Here is a 17,016-nt window from a genome sequence, read left to right on the forward strand (position 1 = left end):
CTTTACATACTACTATAAACTATATTAAGATGTTTCCACTTTACATACTACTATAACATACTATTAAGATGTGTTAAGTGGTATTTTTTTACCATTTGAATTTTCTAATTAACCTACCAATACAGTAGGTTCACTTTATCTAAATAAAATTTACAAATTCCCTTCCTAAAATAACTCTTGATCCTAACTGCTGTATAATAAGCCCTGTACGTATAATTTGGACACATTAACACGAAATTTGAGATCATGATTTATACAAAATTTTAGCTCAAATTCATTGAATAAACAGAATTTTCTACTAATTTATGTTTTGGCAATGTACTTATTATTGTATTATAAAGTTACTACAACAATTGTTTTCCATACTTGTTTTTGAGAAAACAGTCTTATATTACAGATAAGTAAATTTCCAAGTCCATAACCCAATCCCAATAAAATTCTAATATTCATTTGAAATGAAACAGTGATGTTTTCACATCCCATAACCTAAATATAACAGAGGTCAAGCAACCTTATCTATCCAACATACATTTTAACATCCTACATGTCAAATCTTCTGTAAACTGTGAAATAACACCAGTGCAAAAAAAAAAAAAAAACCACAAGCAGACAAAGTTTTCTTTCATAAAGCACGTTATCATAATGACATGACAACAACTCTGCATGGTCAATACAGTAATCCAGCTTGATGAACTCCTTTATAGGTAAAAATATATGAGGAAGAGGCAAATATGCCACTGAAAGTAGCTATTACTGAGTTGTAAATCCATTACACTGATAATGAAAACAGACTTGACAAGGAAATAAATATTACTGGGACAAACATAAGACAAAAAAAGATTGTATGATGACATAAACAATCTTTGTTTAGCTAGTCTTCAGCTTCATACTCTACTAAATATATAATCTACTGATCTACTTCAGACTATTGAGACACACAACAACCAATTCACTTAGCAAATAATAGCAATAAGAGTTACATTGTATATAGACCTATACATAATGTATGATGTAGTTTTCTGGGAAAACAACTCTCGCTTGTCAAAGAAAACAACCATCACCAGTACAAACCAAACTCAACAAAAACCATTACCAGTACAAAATAAAATCAGCAAAAAGTCCTAGAATGCTAACTTATGGAATACTAGATAAAATATGTCAAGATTTGCTTCAAGCTTGAGCAGAAGCAACTCTGCTGCCATTCATGAAAAACTGTGAATAACAACAAGAAAGTAAATGCCATAGTTTTATGAAAAAAAATAGTAAACCAAGTTAATTGCTGCATTAAAATCAGTTTGGATAAAAACGAACAATATCCATTATCAAAGTTTGCTTGGTGCAACTACAATAACTAGATCTTGAGCACTATAAATTAGTGCAGAACTTTTATTCTGTTGCAATACCATAAGAGTACACTACACTGGCCTATAACCAACTGTTTCTCTTTATGGATATTAGTCATATGGGAAGGGGTAAAAAGGAAAATGGCTGTCATTCCACCATAAAGTACTGTACTTAGCTCCTGGACCATTTCTTAGCTCTTATATATGGTATGTACAGTACAATACTTGCTATTTATCTGATTTTTCCTCAATAATAATAACAATAATATTTATGATTCTTTGGTTAGCCTTATTAGAATTCTACGAGATTTCACTATACATATTAAAATGTCATCACAAAATGAAAGCAAAGCTATGACTCAGAAAATTGCACAGCCTAGTTCTAAAGTGACCAAGATTGTCCTGGATAAACCTAGATTTGTACAGGAGTAAAAACAACAACTTGGAATAAGCCAAAACTATACTGATGCAACAGACCATGTTTTATTTCACTTGTACAATTAACAATTCCATGAATACGTCAAGAATCATAACTAATGTACCTAACAGTAAATCAACTTTATTGTAACCCAAGCAAGAATATGGAATGTGAGGCAATACTACCGCATTCTAAACCAAGGTTATTTTCAATGTTCAAAGTAGAGAAAAAGTATATACAAATAACATTGCACAACGGTCATTCCTCACCAAGATGTACATAATTACGTAACAGTGAGGGTCAAACACTGATGCTATCAGTACGTTTCTAATTAACAAATCTGTGGCAAACTCTTCAATATGTAAGGGAGGCACCTATTACTCACAACTTCCTCTTGGGAAGGCACTGCTTATGCATTTGAAAGTTTGACCTCTGCCTTCAATCCCCATCCTGACAAAAGATCCTAAGTGATTTCAGCCAAAAGGCTGTATTAAATGAAAATTCTATACTGCGTGACCAAAGGACTTTACTCCTGAACATAATTAATTTTCCTTGCTCATTGTCTGATAAAAAACTGGAAAGTCAAACACTGCAACACATCAATACCAAAAGGCTATTCTGTCCTTGGAAGTTTGAGGTGGAGGTAACATGAAATAAGAGAACAAACTAATTCTTTATATTTTTCCACAGACACCTGGTCATTTCAGCAAATGTCCCTGCGTAAGAATCCAAACAATGATCTTGAATGTACTTACACAAAACCTCACGACCAAGGTTTCACCTTCTTAAAAATCTTCACTTCAAAATTATATGGGCTCTGGTAGAAATCATAACTATATGAACATAGATTTCAGCAAGTACGACAATGAATTATGGAAGAAATAAATCCTGTGGTCTTGAGGAAATAGTAATAATTCTGAATCATTTGCTCAGATGAAAAATATAAAAAAATGTGTTGACGAATCAATTACATAAAAAAATTATATACAGGAAATACAACTCGGAAAATAAATTTTTTTAAATTTTTGGAAATGAAAAAATAACTGAAACATAAGAATAAAGATCATAAAGAAGTGGAAAAATAATAAGCAAGCATCACCAAGGAGGTCAGATATTTACTGAAGGATGATGGAAAGGTTAAATGGCCACTTAGAAATTTGACGAGGAATTCTTAAACCAGCCAGTAAATACTGTACCTCATTTACTAACCTGCCTCCAGATTCTTACTTTACTGTATATAGCCTAATTTTTCTGCAATAATAAACAGCCAAACCTAAATCAAAATAGTCCATCTATGTGATTTTTGGCAAGTGTGAAGGGTTTCTTTCAAAGATAATACACCCACGGCCCTGAATCACTAGGACAGTAGTGTATGGGGGACTCCAAACCTTCCAAGTTCCATTTTGCAAACTTATAATAATCAATGGGTTTCACAAAGGTCATGGTGGCATTCCAGGAAGGGAGTCTGGGAGCTTTCTCCTTCAGCAGGACCTGGTGTCTTACGTTTGGTTAGAGGCATCCCTGTAAAACACCCTAATATAGCACAGTACACAATTTTATATTATTTTTCTATAGTAGTAATGAGAAACACAAAAATACTTATCATGAGTTTTAAAAAGTAGGCTGCTTTATCCTGATTGTTGCCTTGGTTATTAGGCTAAGATTTATTTTTGGTGCCTTGGTGACTTAATACTTGCTTTTGTTTTCCTTGACCCAATTCCTTATTGCCCTAAATTGCAAAAGTGATATGGGAATGCAAAGATATAAACATGTGTAGTTTAGGCTAGTTTAAAAAATGTACAGCACTTCATGGATTTCAGAACAAATATTTGCCACTCATAAACACTTGACCTAATACAAAACTTCCTCTGGTGGAAGTCTTAATCATCTGTTAAATTAACCAAAGTATATACGTACACCCTAACCTAGGCTAAGGCTTACTTAGACTAACCAACCAGTGACAAAAATCTATCAAGCAACTTACGCTTTTTTTTTCAGAAAAAACAAGTAACTACAGACCTGAGTGTTTAAGTATAAATTTTCCTAAAATTGGTCAAAATCCACTAACCTAACATACCCTAAGGCATTGGTCAAGGTGGGGCTTTGCAGATAATCTATAGGCTAGCCTAACCCCGAGTCAGGTAGTCGATCCAACAATTCTCTAAGCCAGTTACAGAATCGAACTTTGTTCCTACCTAAACAATTAAGCCTAAGTTAGGAAAGTGATGCCTAAGTTTTCTCTTTGCTTAATCTTACCATTAGTCCTAATAGGTTTGCAGTTCCTAGAACTCGACATTTGCTAAGAAAGTTAGAATGCTGGCAGTAAATTTAAATATAGTTTATTAATCTTTTAGTTAAACAGTATAGCTAGAAGTGTATATATGATGCATTATAGTGAGATACTGTGAGAAATGTACTGAGTGTGTGAAATTTACTGCCTTTTGTTTGTGTTTTTATGTCCATCCCCAAAGGGCTAGTACTAACCTACCTAGTTATAGCCTAAATGATGAAAGCTCTGCGGACACTGTGTTTGGTAATAGCCCCTTAGGGATGGAAATAAATATACTTATAGGCTAAACAAAAGACAGTTAATTTTTCATCATCTCGGTACATTTCTTAACTGATCCTACCTGTACTGCAATAGCCTAATAGGGTAAACAATCACGGACGATCCATCGTCATCACGCTGGCCGGGTCTTATTCACTCGATATTTAATTGGTGAAACAAGAATACAATTACAACTTTAAGCATACCATACTAACTCAAAAATAATGCATGTGACGCTCTTCGTAAAATATGTTTACAAGGCAGTTTTGAAATCCAATATGGCGGCTATCGTCAGGCTGGCTGGTCTAATCACGGACAATCCACCATCTTTCACATCCTTCCCAGCACTCATTTGAACAATGTTAGCGTATATATGTAACGTTTATTGATCTTACTCAAGATTGCAGTTGTAATCAGCACAATGAAACAACATTTTGTTGCCTATATTAGTGAATGTATGAAACTTTTTATTCCCAGGGTCATGGTTTGAACTGAATTAATTTTTACCTTGTAATCGGTGGTTTTATCCTTACTGCCATCACAACTGAAACTCCACAGTGCTTATTTTTTTGTAATTATACATATTTTGGTCTTGATTCACTCCACATTGCACTTGAACCACATTGCTGTTCCTGGTTCCTAAGTACTCACTCCACAAACACAGTTACGAGCAGCAGACGACAACACTGAATATGAGGTGCAAAGCTTTATTCCCTTAACTGTTTACTTTACTCATTATTTAGTTTAACTTTACTTCAAAATGTTTATTTAATTCATGTCTATTATCCCCTTTTTGCAACCAAATTAACCCCGAAAAATTACAAATATTTCGGTTGTATACTTACGAGCAGACGACGCGAGGAAAAATGACTTATCGTTGCCAATCTAGTGGAGCGTCACACATACGCCGATACATTTACAAACTGTTTCCATAAATTCTAGTTGTCATAGTAATGCAGTAATGATAAGATTGCTGTAATATGTATATATACAACAAATAGATACGCTAATTTCTCTTATTTCCCTGGTTTTGTGTAAGTCTTATACCCCAGTTTGGAGGGTAAACACATACCAATTGACAACACTGATAAACAATTGAAGAGCGCAAAATGCCACAAAGAATGCCATAGTCCCCTTGAATAAGTACAAATAAGTGCTGGTAAGAGTTCCGGTGTACGACTGTTGTAATGAAAGTGCCCCAGCGTCTATGGGTACAAGTGGTGTGCGGATTTAGCACAGGAAATGGGAAGTTTATTGACACAAGCGACTCCGCAAACATCGAGATGGCGTCAATCTTCTAAAATTTTGAGTTGTAGTAAAAATTTTGAGCGTTTTGGTGAAGTTTGCACTGCGTTGGCCAACCTTTTCATTACCCTCTGTTTAAATCTTAAAATATGGCCTTAATTCCTAACTTTGGAGAAAATACTTACTTCGAAAGGAGAGTAGAGGATCTTTCACTCCTTCTCTCACCAACAACAACTTGTGACTGATGACCATCTCTGGTGTCAGGACGCATTAAAAGTACTTTTTCGGAGGGTGGCCAGCCGTGATAGTCGGTGAGTTGGGCCCGTCCCACGCGGTGTTTTACCCTATAAATACTATCTTTGCGCAGCCATCTTCATTACAATTACCTGCTAGGTTAAGGTTGCTACCAGAGAGCTAGTCTCTCATAAGGTAAGCCCAGGATTTACAATCGTCAGCTGAAGATTAGTCTAGGCTCAGCCTAGAGTAATAGCTAGTAATAACCACAAGCATAGGCTACACAACACTAGCTACTCAATGCGTGGCTAGTCTGCAAAACAATGGAATCGAGTTCTAACTCTAGGCACCTCCAAATGGACGCTTGGCCCAATGTTTAGTGTTACTTGGAGGGATCTGTGGGGGAGGGGGGAAGCACATCCAGTCAGATCAGAGCTCGACGCCCTAGGTAAGGTTAGGAAAGTAAGGTCTGGTTAGGTCAGGACGCAGCATTCTAGGAAAGGTTAAGTAGGAGGTACCTAGGTTCGTTTTAGCTAGTCTGCAGAACCTGTGTCCCGAACTCGAAAAAAAAAAAAAACAAATTACCTAGAATACACTCTCTGAAACCCCTAGGTATGCTAAATTAAAATAACTTTAATGGCTAGTTGGCCTTAAACTTAGTAATATGGCAACGCACAAATAGGCTAGGCCTGGTTGTAGCTTACCTAGTATGCTTTAGGCTAAACTAGTGTTAGCTATCAGGCTAGGTATGATCCGATAGGCTGAACTGGGCCTATTGGATGGTAAACTAGGATGATAGGTAGTAAAGTGACAGAAAATAGCTAGGTAATGAAGTCATAACTTTTCGACTTCATGCCAATAACTACAATAAAATAACATACCAACTTTCCCAAATAAGCGGTGTATGGAAGTTCTTCAATGGAACACGTCCTTGCACTGACTCTTCTCAGTTCTCAATGAAAATAGTAATCCCTCAGACAGTTGTGAAACGGATGTTGGAGTTAGGTGTACTTTCCAGGAATGACTCACAGTCACAAACTACGACAGTTAATGACGTCAAATTATTAGTGCACAGGTTCTCGTGAATGCTTATGACGTTGCTGTATCTTATCTCATTGTTCTCAAACAAATTATGTATGACGTAATAGATTCTTGAGATACAAGCATTTTAATTTCATCACCTAGCGACATCTTTTAAGTCATTTAAGGAAAATTGCCAATGCTATTTTTTTTATTTAGCAATATTAATAAATTATGATTTTACTAATCATAATTACTTAGGTAAAAATACATAATAGCTGTTTTGAATCAATTAAAATAATTATATTTTATCAAATGAAGTGTCCTGCATTTCGTACGGGTAGTCTAGTCTTCCTTGTGATCGCTGGTATGTTTACATCCATGACGTAAAAGCGCGTTCTATTATTATTAGATGTTGGAATGGCGAGTTTCATTATGCATTCTGAGTAACTAAAAATTATATAAGAAAAAATTAAGTTGTAAGCCCAGCAGATTGTATAATCATTTCCTGTGTAATACTATTTTGATAGCGAATTAAAATATCCAGACCTCAGTCAAAGTTTGCTGATGTTTATTTTTATCGTGTTATGTAAAATCATGTTCCTGAATGTCGTTATGGTGCAGAATATTTAATGTGCACTGAGCTTGCTCTTCCAGTTGTAGGTTATTTCTTGTTGGATGACACTGGAAACGATCAAATACAGCATTTATACCTTCTTTGTGGAGTGAATACTAAAAAATGTTTGAATTTTACGCTAATCTGATCATGTCTTCGTCACAGGAATTTATGGAGAATCTTGCTGTTGTCAGTGGTCTGATTTTTTTTTCTATTTCGTTCAGAAGTGCCGTTTTGTGTCCTTAGGCTCTATATTGCTCTTTTGATTTATTTATTTGTTAATCTTGTTGTATAGCATGGAATTAAGTTTGATGACTCAACCATTACTTAATTTCTCTCTCCTAATAAGCGCAGATAACTGTTAGTGTGCATTTTTGAAGAAGTGTCCCTTGCATATCATATAAATTTGTCTTTTCTGTTTGTGATGTCCCCCTAAAAAGTTTTTTTTACCACTGTCAGTTTCTTTATTGGCTGTAATTAACTTACACTTACTAGTAAAATACTCTTCACACGCTGATATACATCCATCTTCTCTCTCTCTCTCTCTCTCTCTCTGCTCTCTCGCTCTCTCTCTCTCTCTCTCTCCTCTCTCTCTCTCTAAATCTTTAGACTTGCCAATATACTTCGACTGGTTTTTGTAATGAAAGAGTACAAGTACCACTGTCTTTGGTCAACTGGCACTAAGAGGCTAATCCGCATAAGAAAAATAAAACACAATTTGAACCACACTTTCTCTGCGGAAATACGAGTCTACTGGCCATAAACTCCACATTTACATCCAAGGTCTATTTGCTGTCGCTCAGACCTCGAGAGCCTTTCTTACTACCGGCGTTCTGTGGTTAGCACTTAGTGTCTGGACAGTCTCTTTATTACCGTCAATTTTTATGTTATAGTACATACAAATTTATATAATTTTGTGTAGTGGTGTTTGCTGCTCTTTCAGTTTTCTGTGTACGTAAAAATAATGTGGAGCCTTTGAAAGTTTGATTGGTCTCTTTTACTGTACTTTTATTATAAGATTTGGTCTTAACTAAGTCACGTGATATACAGGTCCAAAGCTTGGTGATGTCATCACAGTGGGTATTAATAATTGCCTTAGTATGCATATATCTTGCATCCCCTACACTTGCATGCTCGCGTAATATGTGTATTTATATGTGTTTTTATATAGTCACACAAATTGTAAGCTCACTCACACACATTGTAATTAAGATACAAGATATACAGCATATTACAATGTTAATTTGTAACGTTAGAACGGTGCCTGGTCATTCCTTTAAGCACACCATACTGTTTCGACATACAAATGTCGTGTAATTACTTCGTATTATATTTTAAATGATACCCCTTGATAGTCTGATAACGCGTCAAACTTGGTAAAGGCATTTTTTGTCCTGGATCCGCGTCTCTAGGCCACTCACCATCATCCGCCCTTGTCCTTTCCCGGCTTAAAATCATGTTCGTGAATTGGTTTATTCAGTTCTTGTGCTCGTTTTTCACGTCCGAGCTGTTGGTGACAATAATCTCAATAGAAAGAATCATTTTTTGACAGTTCACTTTAAAAGTGAAAAGGGACAATACTCTCAGCCTTTGCTGCGCCGAAAATGTATGCGCGTTTTCTTAAAATCTTGACTTAAAAGTGACCTGTAGAATTAAGTATGCTACATTAAATTTACGTTTTTCGATATTCATGTTAATTCTTTAATTTTCTCAACATGATTACTGTATAATACAGAAAATCTTATTTTTCTCCGTTTCATATTCGTTTTCGTCGGGAAATTGGCAATGAACTCAAACAAACTTTTAGTACGCCAAATTCCCGAGTCCCCCCATTTCTATTTAAAAGATAGTTGAAATTACATTTTCCATTACAGAAACTAGAAGAATCCATCATAATGACTTCTAGCCTATATAAGAATTTAATGCAGCTTACGAAAGCTTTGCCAAGGTGGAGACTTCTGATTTGTCTAAGAAACTCACTCTGCTGTTCTTGAAAAACGGGCCCTATGTTTAGTTCATCTTAGGACTGCTCGGCTGCAGACGGATACCCAACCCAAGGGCACGGACTTGTTACTCTGTGGATTATTAAATTTTTTATTACTGTGATATACAGATGATCCCTGGGATATATAATTGTTTCACAGGTAATTATGTTTTACAGTTCGTGTTGTGGGCAAATTTCTATGCCAAGCGGAGAGTGTTCCTCGAATTTTTATTCCAAATGAGTTTGTTTCCAGTCATGGCAGCCAAAAAAAAAAAGTGTTCTGTAAACAATAGTTGTGATATTTGTGGCCGACTGATTAATGAAATAAATGTTGTATATGTTGAAAAGAATGGAGATGTTTTGCTTGAAAACTTTGTTTTTAATAATCTGACCCTGCTGGAGTAGGGTAAAGGAAATAGGGGGTTGTCCTCAGACCAGAGGTTAGTATAAGCAGCCTCAGGTAATGGCTACACATATCGTAAAACCTTATGGAACAAAACTTGTTCAGATCACCAAACGTTTGTGAATGTACATTTTAGCTACTTCAGTAATATGGGTATTGGGGAGGTTATAATGTAGAATAGTTACACAGGCTGGAGGGTTCCTCCCCCTCAACCTCTGTTAGGCCAGGCCACGGCTAAGCCACCTAGTTTAGCCCTAGGTTATGGAATGGTTAGACAGAATTTATCCCAGATGTGTTCTTTCTTAGGTGGACGTCCGTAGAAAGGGGTATACATAGACCACGACATAGGTCACGGTCTTCTATCTGGATGCGTGATACAGGCCAAGATCTAAAGACATAGGCGATGCGGTTGGCGTATTCGATAGCTACTCTGCTCTATACTGGTCACTTCTCAAAGTTTTCAATTTATATATTTCTCAATGTACATACTGGGTTTTGTCAATATTTAAAGGAAGAAAATGTTCTTCGTGCCCCTCACCCCAGCTCGTCCTCCCTTCGCCCACCGTCTGCAGACCTTTCGAAGTGGATTTACGAATTACGTAAATGTGATAATTGGAAAAATCCTTTTTACTAGGGCCAAGTGTATAGTATAGGCAGTATTTTACATTCTCAAATATTTTTCGGAGTAACCACCACCATAAGAAATCGGAATGGTTGAAAGTGACTGCATGTATTTGATACAAACCGAATTGCATAAACTACGCCTCCCCCCCCCCCCCCCCTTCTCTCTCTCTCTCTCTCTCTCTCTCTCTCTCTCTCTCTCTCTCTCTCTCTCTCTCTCTCTCAGAGCTCTGAGAAAATGGAAAAGTAGTTCGACGTTCAGACAGCATGCGAACAATAACCGTGCTTGACAGTGGTGTCTCGTCATATTGTGTTTATTACATAATTGATGAGTCTTAGTGCAGTAGGTACAAAGTAATTGTAGATTAACTCGGAAGGGCTTAGCGTAACGTCTGCGAGAATGGATCCCATATACATGCATATAATGTTGCTTTGTGATTTTCTTTGTTTATCTTAGTACTTAGTTTTAAGCCCAAATCAGACAGCGTACTCGGAAAGAGGAAATTAGTGGATAAGGAACTTATGCAAATTAAAATTAAAAGGCCTTGCAAGTTTTATAGTCTTTTTAATTCGTTGCATGATGCATAGCACGTGGGGAACTGTAAGGAATATGATGACTTGAACGGTATTGCTGACTTCACTGTTATTTCTGTAACGTACTGCATTTCACAAAAGATTCCTAAGACTTCCAAGTATCACTAGACTTTACAAGGCACGGAGACTGACACTTAAAAAAATAGTGCTTGGAAAATCTCTTGGAAGATCCAAGAAGCTGCTCCTTGTGATTTCACACCTTTTGGAGAATCCTGAACTTGGATTTGGCATAAAAAGATAAATCTAGGACGCAATATTGTTAACTAGCATTAGCTGACGGAAAATTTCACTTGTTTTTTTATTTTTTTTTAGCCATAACGTCAGATTTTGGCAGTTAACTTAAAATTAGGTCATAAAACTGCATTATTTGCTGACGCCTTTTTCTATTTTATATAAGCAAAGGATTTAATTTGGAAGTTTTCTTGGTTTCATTCATATATTAGTGTAGTTAAAAAGTTTTACCTATTGCGTTACGTACTTGATATTCAGAAAATGAAATCTAAAATCTACAAATTTATAAATGTGGTTTAAAAAAAAGTGACCCTTTGCATTTCGTAATAAATGTCACATACTGCTCTTATTTTTTATTATCGAGTTTAACGCCTCATAGTAACTGGAGGTGATGCCTTCCACGTTTTGGAAGGTGCGCAAGTTTATTTGAATTTGCACCTTCTACCTTCCTGTACGTATTTGCCTTTAGTTCTACTTTCCTGAATTAGCTCTCCCACCTTTTATTGTGCGTAGTGTAATTACTTTTAATTCTTTTAACTCCACCTCTTGTTTTACATTGAACTAGAACAATGTTTCGTCAAACTGAGCAGTCTTGTGGACTGTTGGTAGTGTCGTTATTCACAAATACCATAATGAGTATATAACCGTACTGAGGTGGTATTACGTTGTATCACTTTTCGTTACCTCCAGCTCACCACCCCCAGAACCCACAGGAAACTATATATCCTAATTTACATATTGGTTTTGTTTACGGAACGTCTCTTACTATGAGATTCAGGGTCTCTGTAACACGGTTTTTTTGGACTTTGCTCCTTGTCAAAGCATCGGATGTAGTGAAAGTTGACATATGTATATTTTACAACCACACACAAATTTTGTCAGCATTATCAATAACCTAAACCCGACAGTTTCAATTTTTATAGAGTAAAAATGATCTAGCCGACACCGTGGCCAATGATTACGAGCCAAGAGTCGAAAAACATTCATTACGTAAGCAAGGTAAACACACCTTTTGACGAAATGTTGCCCCGCCCATCCACCTGACAGAAACTCCATCGGCTCTGAAACCCAAAGACTTTATGAATGGAGGAACGATACATAGATGTGGGTGGGGTATCAGTTTTAGCGTAGTAATACTACTGTAGCAGTAGTGCCGCAACAGTATAGCAGTAATATACATGAATTAAACATTTAGGCCAACTGCTGGGATCCTTGAGGATCATTTAGCACTTCTTACAACTACTCGAGAAATCAGTTTTTATAGCCAGAAGTTAAATTTTCTAATCCAACAATGCCCATGGTAGCCTTCAGTGCTATCCTGAAGTTATAACAAGGCGAAAGTGGGTGGAGCATCATGAAGTCATCATTCTGACGATAATTATTGGTGAAGGTTTAAAGCCAATACACGGTACCGGCTATTTTTTTTTTTTTTTTTCATTAATAGGTAGATAGCCAGTAAATAAAAATTGCTTGACATTGGATATAGCAGTTATCAAATCAAGCTTGTCTACTATGTTTTTGAAAAATTACCAATTATTCCCTACATCTTGTCAATCTGATTGTGACCTATAAAATACTGTAATTTCTTAGGAAACCTATTTTGGGAGTTAGACTAATAATCGAAGTGTTTTTTGCATTTGTTAACATATTTTGTTGGTTTGTTCATTATGACAATTATCAGTGGAGAGGTTCCAGAGTTCATAAAGGTGTACTGCTTTGCTTGTATTTAAATTTGTATGTCATTGTTGCCATAGGTTTAGCCTTCGTTACGTATAGCCAATCATCCATCGAGAAAGAGGGAAGAAATGCTGTCATAAGTTACCGTAACGAGTGCGTTCGAAACCTTTTCTCTGAGTAAGTTGGCCCGTCTTCAAAATAACTTTTACTTATAAGTACCAAATTTATTCAACCTACGTAATGCAGAATACAGTCAAAATTTATGTGTAGATATAATATGTATTCTGAATAAGCGTTATATTTATGAAATGCTTAGATAAAAAGTTATTGCGAAAAAACCGTGTTACAGAGGGCCCTGAATCTCATAGTAATTACAGCGACTGAATCTACACACAAAGCAGTTCTTTCGTACTAAGACATGTGCATTGTTAGTTTGGCACTGACGGATGGCGTAGTGTTGTGTAAATCTACTAGAGGAAAATACCTAAACAAACGTTGGGTCTTAAAGTCCTCCTTTATTCATTAAATCCTAGACTAATTTTGGTCAAGATTCGATGTATTAGTTTTTTCAAGTCTTCTTTCGCGTAATCTGAGTTTACTTTGGCTTATGATAATTTCATTATGGATTTATTGGTGTCCTGGACTCCGTGGAAGTAACTTGACTCAGGGTTGAAATAAATTTTTCTCTTATATCACATTCTTTTGGAGATCTCTGAATACACAGCGTAGTCATACGTAATTCTTTTATATAATATATAATCCCGTAACCATTGATACAATAAATTAAAAGAAACAACCTTTCGTTTTTACTCGTGGTATAAGTTTTTCTCGCTGCATACAAACATGGATAAAAAAGATTTTATTTCAATGAGACTGGCAAAAATGAGAACTTATTCGCACACCAAGTGTTCCAAAATAGCAATTGATTGGGCACTCCAATTAATGCAAAACTGTTATTACAAAAATATTCATACATCCTGCCAGAATTAAACTGTTAAACAAGGGTTTTCCATACATATTATTACTGCAAAAACATGAAGCTGTTACACAGCTATTTGGGTTAGCCTGGGTTAAGGTGTCTAGATGGGTGAGAAACTTTGGCTTGTAGTACAGAGCAATTCTTTCAGTCCAACTCCTCTCTTGTGTGGCGTTGTTGGCGCTTTCGTAACTAAGTGAGGAAATCTCATTTGGAATTTTTCTCCGTAGGAGGGGTAGTGCCACCAGTGTCCCTCTTGCTGTTCACTGCAAGCATTACTTTACCTTTGCAGCGTCCCTTTGGCCACTAGCTGCAACCCCTTTCATCCCTTTAATGTTCACTTTGTTTGGTTTTATGTACAGCCATCCATAGGGAAGATTCCCCCTCTGGCGGGCCCTTGTACGTTTTCAAAATAAGTTGCTTCTTATCTTATATTTTCTTTGTAATAATTGTCTTTTAGTGTTTCCTCGTCAGTATCCTGCAGAAGTTTTTTTTCCCGTATGATCTTCACTTCAGGCGGCATTTTGTTGTAAAGTCTTGGGTGGGAAATGTTCAAATGCTCTCTCACCTGACTTACCATTTGTTCTAGGTTCAAATAGCCTATATGCTTCGCTTGCATGTCTGATTACAATATTCATTTTAGTTCTAAAGAAGCTTAAGCAGTTTCTCAGATATGATTATGCCTTGGGGCACTCCTCTGGTTAGGCCTTTCTTTTTTTTTATTTCACATTTGATATAGGACGCTGTAACCTTCGTGTTTTCTCAGTAGCTTTTTTACCATTTGAGTGTATCAACTAAGGATGCCTAACTGCTACTTCAGGTCAGTAGATCGTGGAAAACTGTGTCAAATGCTGCACTTATGTCGACATAATTAGGATGCCACATTCATATGTTCCGTCTTGCTAGCCTCCCACACCTAACAAGTGTTTCATAGTGCAACTGCGAGGTTTTCTCTTTACATCTTAAATATCTTAAATACTTTTCTACTCCGTTTCCCTTTCAGCGTTGAATGACCTTAAAGGTCCCAGTGCTTGGCCTTAGGCCTAAATTCTATTTCATTCCATTTGGATTTTTCAGAAGGAATGGTTAGTTACAACGGGTGATTCAGGTTGGCCTTCTGAATCTTGGTAGCGTTCACACCAAATCACAGGCACAGGTCGCCTTAACTCTTGTGAATGCCGATGGGTAGTGTTTTGAAAATAGTTTATTCTTAATATCTATTAGAAGTTTGGTTAGTTTGTTAATGAATGATGCAACGTTAGTAAATTGGAAATGGTTATATATGATATACCGTCGGAATGAATTCTAGATTTGGTTCAACTGTATTCCCGAAAAATCCTGTTTTCAGACTTCTTAAGGCGTTTTCCACGAAGGGATATGGCTGCTCTCATGTCGGTAAATAGGCACCCAGTTTGAATATACCATGCAGGTGGATAGCAAAGTACGTAACTGACTCAAATTCTTCTGTAATTGAGTGACTGATGTGTCCTTTTATTTTAGAGAAATGAGTTGTTGAAGCATTCGCTTATCACGATTGGCAATGAGTTCGAAATTAAATTTTAGACGTTAACACCTATTATAGAAAGTTAATCATAGGTGCTGACTTTGAGCAAAGCTCTCATGTCGTACGCTTTTAGTCTTTAAATTTCATGTTCTAAGGTCATGTCACGATTAGCTGGCGGGTTTCATTTGATTTTGTGCATATGGTTGTTGGTGACGGGACAAATACCTAATAAAACGGTCTTCATAGTGGTAGCGATATTATAGCGATTGTGCCTGTCTTAAGAGTCAAATTCATCAAAATGACAGTGCAGCAAGTGAGAATAAGGCCTCTACAAACGGTCAATAAAATTGACAATAATGCGAGGATTGTCCATCATATTGACCGTTGTAGTTTTAAAGATTGATGGGTATTGCAATAGTATGGAGTCATTCAAATGGTTCCGACTTGACGGGGAAAGATTGCTGCTGTCTGTGGGTAATATTGATCAATTTTGTCATTTCTACGGTCGCTTTCGTTTCGACAACATGTCTGAGGAGGCGTCTACTCAGAGGAAAATCAACGGAACGAGCCTTTATACCTCGATTCCATCAGAGTATATAAGGCTTTGCCCTCATTATGGAAGGTGAAGTCAAGTGACTGTAACAACAGGATAAAAAGAAGACGGAGTGTAAACTTCTGTTAAAGAAATACAGGGAGAAGTTTCCCAAAGCCAAAATGGATGATATAAAGAAATTCAATGCACTGACGACCAATTTCCGTAAATAACTGAAGAAGGTCGACATCTCCAAGAAGTCGGGAGCCGGAACAGAGGAAATTTATACCAACATTTTGGTACTATGATGAAAATGCTGTTCCTCAGTGATCGAGAAACCCCTGCGAGTCCCTTAACACATGGATAGTGAGGATGATTGTCTTGAATCACAGGAATTGAAATGTGAGTACCAATTCATATATATTTAATTTCCCCAAGATATTATAATAAAAGTATAGCCTAATAATCAACAAATATTAAGAAAAACGATTTAAATGTTCCACCCGTTCCATTCTTGTTAAAGTATTAACAAAACTTTTTAATACTAACAAAATAGATAAGAAATTCTCCCATAATTTAACCAATGTGTGATTTAACTAAACCTTGTGACTTTGCCAAGGAATAGCACCTTCATTATTGAAATAATCACAGTATTAATACCTATTCATTTAAGCCACCAATAAAGCTTCGGCTATACAACTATCTTCTGCATTTTGCAAACCTTCATAAATATTATCACTTGAATCAGATTCTTCCATATTTGTGTTCATCCAAAACATTTTTCTATATTCTTTTTTTTGCCAGATAATTATGTAAATAACTACAGTCTAGCTCAACTATTCTTGCTTTTTTCTGGTGCTACATTAATACGCTTTCGAAGCCCTTCAAATTGAGATGTCAAAACATGCCAAAATACATTTTCCATTATTCGTCTTGCACGGACTCAGTCTATAGTGAAAACTTCGTTGCCCATCTAATTCAGACAGTGAATAAGGTTTCATTAAGTAACCTGACATCGGATAATTATTATCTGCTCACAAATATGAAAGGCAGTTCTTTATCACTGTTTG

The sequence above is a fragment of the Macrobrachium nipponense genome, chromosome 30 (genome assembly GCF_015104395.2).
Source record: "Macrobrachium nipponense isolate FS-2020 chromosome 30, ASM1510439v2, whole genome shotgun sequence".
Lineage (NCBI taxonomy): Eukaryota > Metazoa > Arthropoda > Malacostraca > Decapoda > Palaemonidae > Macrobrachium > Macrobrachium nipponense.